This window comes from Echinops telfairi, unplaced genomic scaffold (assembly GCF_000313985.2).
Source record: "Echinops telfairi isolate 266 unplaced genomic scaffold, ASM31398v2 ScPeMD7_7421;HRSCAF=8459, whole genome shotgun sequence".
In the NCBI taxonomy this organism is placed as follows: Eukaryota; Metazoa; Chordata; class Mammalia; order Afrosoricida; family Tenrecidae; genus Echinops; species Echinops telfairi.
In genome coordinates, this window is record NW_022111321.1 from 1,357,755 (window position 1) to 1,364,515 (window position 6,761).

Below are 6,761 nucleotides of genomic sequence, written 5' to 3' on the forward strand. Positions count from 1 at the left end.
ATTGTTGAAAGGAATCATGGTGTTAATTTTAGAGATTTTTTATGATAATAACCTTCTGGTGGAAAAGATGCTACTCTCCTTTTTAGCATGCATGGATTTGGTTTAGCGTGTTCAGTTAATACAATAAACTGGCATAAGAGATTAGGTAGGACATTCATTTCTTTGGTTTAAGTCAGACATAGTCTTTATCTCATGACTACATTACCAAGTGATTAAAATATATTCTTTATCAATTATGCATAACTTCCTGAGTGAAGCTATAAATAACATTGAGAAGGGAAGAGAGCTAGGCAACTGGAGCACCTTTGGGATTGTCTTGCTTATATTTAACAGAAATACCAGAAGTAGAAGGCTTTAGCAAATAGAACTTTATTTTCTCACAGTTTGTGGTTGTGGTTGTTAGGTGCCATTGAGTCAGTTCTAGCTCATAGCAGCCCATGGCTACTCATAGAGGTGTACAACACTGAACATAACTGTGTTAGTCTGGGTTGTCTAGAGAAACAAACTCATAGACACTCATATGTGTATAAAAATAGCTTTATATCAAAGAGTAATTGAATAGTAGGAAAACATCCCAGCCCAGGCCAGATCAAGCCCATAAGTCTGATATTAGCTCATACACCCAGTACCAGTCTATAAATTCCTCTGCAGATTCATGCAACATATGCGATGATGCTGAATGCAGGAAGATCACAGGCCAGTGGGTGGAAAGTCTTGTGGATCCAGTGGTGATGGAAGCATCTCAGCACTGGAGTGGGTCTCCATGTGGCTCTTCCAGCTCCAGGGCTCTGGCTCCATCAGTGTACCTCGATGTGGCTTGTCAGCAGGAATGTCTCACAGGGAGAGTGTGTCCTGCCTCTAGGGTGGAAGACAGTAGTTCTCAGAATCCTCAGGAGAAGGCCATGCCCACACAGAGGCCTCACTAGCTATCACATGAGTAACAGGCTAGACTCCACCCCTTTGCCCAAGTTGGCAGGAAATTATGTAACTGCCACAATAACACCACCCAGTCTTGTACCATCCTCACAACTATTCTTAGGCTTAATCCTATTGTTGTAGCCCTTGTGTCGATCTATCTTGTCTAAGGGCTTCCTTTTTTTTGCTGCCCCTCTACTTTAGCAAGCATGATATCCCACATGGACTGGACTCTCCTGACAACATGCTGAAAGTACAAGGGGGTACCCAAATAAAACTGGAATCTTTTTTCAAAGCTGTGTATTTAAATTTTTTTTTACAAAATCACAGTAACACCTTCAAAGTACTCACCATTACACTTAATACATTTATCAAATCTGTTATTCTATTCTTGGAAACACTTTTCAAACTCATGTGCTTGGACAGCTTGACAGCACCTCCCTCTTTTATTTCTTCACATCTTCTATGTTGTCAGAATGCTTTCCTTTCATGTCTCTCTGTATTTGAAGAAACAAAAAGATGTGGCATGGAGCAAGGTCAAGTGGGGCAACAGAGGCATGTTGTTTTCTGCCAAAAAACTGGAGCATTGGGATGACTACGTGAGCAGGTGCATTGTCGTGGTGGCAAAACCAGTCCCCCATCTGCTACAAATCAAGCCTTTATTGTCACACACAATTATAAAATCTTTTCAGAGCCTCTAAATAGAAAGCTTGATTAACAGTCTGACCTTTTGGAATGAACTCCAAATTCACTGTGACTCAACATTTTCATCTGTTTGGAAAGTTGAAGGGTGTCCAGAATGAGGTTTGTCATCAATGGACATTTCACCCTTTTTGAAACAAGAAAACTACTCATGCACTTGAGGTTTTTCCCATAGCGCTGTCCTAGTAAGTTGTGTTCAATATCACAACAGTTTCTGCAGCATTTTTCCCTAGCAGGAAAGAAATTTTCACAGCCACACTCTGCTTTTTAAAATCAGAGATCACAAACAACAAGGTTCAAGTGAAACCACTTTGACCAAAAAATTCACTATGACCAGAGAGAAGGTCCCCAGGCAACGCCACTGGATGTACTAACTCAGAGTGAGTTATTCAATGCTCGCCTAATAGGAAAAATGCTTATTATGAAAGCTCTGCCCAGTGGAGCTTATTTTTTGCTGGGGGCTACCTTCTCATATATGAGATGAAGTCTCCCCATCCTCTAAGAAGTAGTCTGGCTGTACTTCTTCCAAGAAAGATTATTTGGTTCTTTTAGCAGCCCATGGTACTTTCAATAATCTTTTCCATCATCCATAATTCTAATACGATATTTTTTATTCAATGTCCAACTTTAAAAAAAAAAAAGAAAGAAAACAGAAAACAACATGACTCGGGTCAGACACACCTTAGTCATCAAAGAAACCTCCTTGGTTTTCAATACTTTAAAGAGGTCTTGTGCAGCAGATTTGTCCAATGCAATGCGTCCTTTGATCTCTTGACTGCTGTTTCCATGAACATTAATTGTGGATCCAAGCAAGACAACTTCAATCTTTTCTCCATTTATCATGACTTTACCTATTGGTCCAGTGGTAAGAATTTTGGTTTTCTTTACATTGAGTTGTAATCCGTACTGAAGGCTCCCATCCTTGATCTTCACCAGAGAGTGCTTCAAGTCCTCCTCACTTTCAGCGAGCAAGGTTGTGTCATCTGTATATTTCAGGTTGTTAACAAGCCTTCCTCCAATCCTGATGCCACATTATTCTTCATATAATGCAACTTCTTTGATTATTTGCTGAGCATACAGATGGAATAGATGTAGTAAGAGGGTATAACCCTGCTGCATGCCTTTCTTGATTTTAAACAATGAAGTGTGCCCTTGCTTTGTTTTCACAATGCTCTTGGTCCATGTACAGGTTCTGTATAGCACAATAAGATGTTCTGGGTTTCCCAGCATTCCCAAGACTGTCCATTGTTTGTTACGATCCACACAATCAAATGCCTTCGCACAGTCACTGAAGGACAAATAAACACCGTCCCAGTGTACTCTCTTTGAAACAAGATTCATCCAACATCAGCAATGTTATCCTTGTTTCATGACCTCTTCTGAATTGGGCCTGAACCTCTGGCAGCTCCCTGTCCATGTACACCTTTGTTAGATGATCCTCTAACAGGTGATCACTAAAAGATCACCACTTGTCTGTCAGTTTGTCACACTATGGTTGGTGGTTTGTGTGTTGCTGTGATTCCGGAAGCTTTATCACTGGTATTGCAAATGACAGCAGGGTCACTCAAAGTGAACAGATTTCTGGGGAGCTTGCAGACGAAGAATAGACTATGAAGAAGGAATCAACCATCCTCCTCAGAGGAATTAGCTCCTGAGAACTTTACACACAGTATTGAAATTATCTCACAGTACAGAAAATGAAAAGTCCAAACCCAGGGGCCAGCTACAATAGAAGATTTACTTTCTTTGCCAACTCTGTAGAAAGGTCCTTGTTGTCAATTTTCTCCTGAGTCTAGGAATTTCTCAACACAGGGACCCCAAGTCCAAAGGATGAGCTCCACTCCCCGTTCTTCTGCCTGGATGACAGATGATCCCTCTTTTTCTGTTGGCTTGTCACTTATCTCTTATAAGACAAGTGTTATAGGCCACTCCTCAGGGAAGCTCCCCTTACCTCAAATCAGACCTGTGATCCAATTAAGGGTATTGTATCCCAATCCCCTTATAACTCATTGGTTGATCACATAAGATCATATTATGGGGAATTTTATATCATTACATAACTGTCAAACCCCTGAGAAATATGGCTTAGCTAAATTGACAGTATTTTTGGAAAGATAATTCAATTCACAACCAGGATCAAAAAGAAATCTATAGCAAGAGGTGTACTCTAGTAAGTATTTCTCCACAAGCTGATTCTACTTTTACAGGATCCAAGAAAGAGCCAAGTCCACTCATGCACTTTGAGTCATTGAGTCCTCTCTAAGGAGACTGAGTCCTCAACAGAAAGAAGAAGCATCAGTTGTCTAGCCAGCTCTTCATTACTCTTGAGTAGAACAAGAAGAATTGAGGTTTTTCACACCCTCCATTTACTTATCAAGTTAGAAAATAATAAAAGAAAATGCCATGTTTGTATTGGTCACAGGCTTATATATCTGTGCCTTGTCAATGGCTCTTACAAAACCCATCTGTCATTTTGTTTTTGTTGGAATGAAAACACATAATTTCTTAATTCTATTTCAACCATGGATTTATTTCACTGTCACTTACGAATAAATGATTCAGACAGTGCTGTCTCATCGGAGTGGGAGTAAAGATGACAATACATACTAATTCTAACAAAATGAACATTTAAATGTGCATGAAATTACAGAGTGACTAAATACAAAGTGAAGAGTTCATTTCTATCACATATAATAAGAACTCATAATTCTATTTTATTGCAAATTCATTAATAAAAATATTTCTATCAAATCTGGTAAATACATGGTGTACATGTTGAATTATTATTGTAATAGAAACTTCAAATTCTTCTGTAGCAATTTTGAGAGAAGCATAGTTATTTTTTACTGTATACATTAATGATATTAAGGTGTTTGTATATTTACAAGCTACATTATAAGACACATAATATGACCAACCATGTGTTTAAAATAGCCTATTTTAACAGGGTTCCTATTGTTATGGACTTAAATCTGTCTTCCAAAAAATATGTTATAAAAATCAGACCTGTGATTATGATGCAATTTGGAATTTCATTTCTTTGTTATGCTAAACAAAAGCCAAATAGCCCTATCATCAAGTCAATTGTGAGTCATAGTGATTCTATATAGGATTTTCTAGACTGTGAATCTTTAGTGAAGCAGATGCCTGCTGAAATCAAGAGGAGTTGAAGCACCTGCTGGTGAAAACCATACTGCAACCTCTGTATGGATTGCAACTCACTGTAAATAAAACAAAAATCCTCACAACTGAACCAATAGATAACATCGTGATAAATGGAAAAAGGTTGAAGTTGTCAAGAATTTCACACAATAATCAATGCCCATGGAATCAGCAGTCAATAAATCACACAATGTAATGCATTGTGCAAATACATTGCACAAGATGTGTTTGTTTATAGTGTTGAAAAGCAAGAATGTCATTTTAAGGACCAAAGTGCACCTGACTCAAGCCATGGTGTTTTCAATCGCCTAATACGCATGTGAAAGTTTGATAAGGCACAAAGAAGACAAAAGAAGAATTGATACACTTTAGTTATGGTGTAGCAAAGAATATTAAAGGTATCATGGACTACTAAAAGAACAAACAAATCAGTCTTGTAAGAAGTACAGGCAGGTGCTCACTTTGGCAGCACATATACTAAAATTGGAATGATACAGAGAAGACTAACATCGCCCCTGAGCAAGGAAGACACACAAATTCGTGAAGTGTTCCATGTTTAAAATATATATGTAGTCAGGATGCTCCTTAAAACCAAGGAAGGCAAGACCTCGTCTCATGTACTTTGCATATGTTGTCAGAAGAGGTCGGTCCTGGGAAATGGACCCCACATTTGGTCCGTAGAAGTGAGGAAGTCCCTCAGTGAGATAGATTGAGGCAAAGGCAATAATGATGTGCTCACATAAAGCAGTTGTGGAACTAGCGCAGCACAGGGCAGGGTTTTGTTCTGCTGTATGCCAGAGCCACTGTGATGTGGAACCAACTCAACAGCACTGAGCACCAGGAACAACGTTTGTGGCATGATGGCAAGTCAAAGAGTATTGCTGCAAAATCATAAAAACCTTGATTTAAAAATATCTAAAGTGAAGCTATTGACATCAATATCACACTTCTAAAGGTAATATTTCCTTTTGGACAACCGATCCCTGAAGAATGTTGTGCTCATCGCTTTATATCACATCAAAACAGCCGTTTTCTCATCTTTAAGGAGCTCAACTCGTGTTCTTTTCATTTTCCCTTTGAGGTTATTGAACACAGAAAATTATGAAGGGAAAGATAAGACCAGTAGGGCAAATGGAGTGAGGGTTCTGGATGAAATTCACGTTGGTCAGTCCTCGCCGCCCAGGATGAATCAGTAGGGGCATCATCATGATGGAAGAAATTTCTTTGGCACAACTTCCCTGACCTTTTTCTCGTCAATGCAGTTTTCCATTTCTGTAAAACTTCATAGTAGGCCCTGTGATTGTTCTAGGTCCTTTGATAAAATCTGCAAAGATTATCTCTTTAAAATCTCAGGGAGCAGTCAATAGCTGACCTCTATGCTCTGAATTTCATTTGCTCAGGAAATCCCCTCAGAAGCCATTGTTTTGATTGAACATTTTAAAATCACCCTACCCCGACTAAGGCAAAGGTATTACTGGGAGAACTTGTTTGCAGTCATCCATGGAATAAACTTGTATAGTTTGATGCTTGGATACTTTTTTACTTACTCTTATATAGAAGTTGCTGATTAAGAAGAGAAGAAGTGACGGGGGGGATTAAAAGCCATCTGAGATGAAGGAATCAAGGTACACGGGCCTTCCCTCTCAGTGGACAGAAATGTTTCCCCTATAGCTAGAGCTCTGAGTTAGAGGTCTAGCCTCCTGTTACAGTTACATAATCTACTGTCAACTTGAGGAAGGGGTGGAGTCAGGCTTGTCATTCAGATCATAGCCAATGCTCTGTGTGGGCATGGCCTTCTCCTGAGGATTCTGGGAACTTCTACCTTCCTCCCTGGAGGTGGGATACACACTCTCTCTGCTTGGTTTTTCTATTGACAAGCCATATGGAGCTATGTTGATGGACCCAGAGTCCTGGAGCTGGAGGAGCCACATGGAGACCCACACCTGCACTGAGATGCTTCCACTGCCACTGGATTCACAAGA

At 39.5% G+C, this 6,761-nt stretch overlaps 1 non-coding gene across 1 annotated transcript; it reads left to right on the forward strand.

Annotated features, from left to right (window-relative positions):
- The first annotated feature begins 5,232 nt into the window (after positions 1–5,232).
- Positions 5,233–5,339, forward strand: LOC115872270. The gene has a single exon (XR_004047775.1). It is a non-coding gene; the product is annotated as a U6 spliceosomal RNA (small nuclear RNA).
- Positions 5,340–6,761: the final 1,422 nt, after the last annotated feature.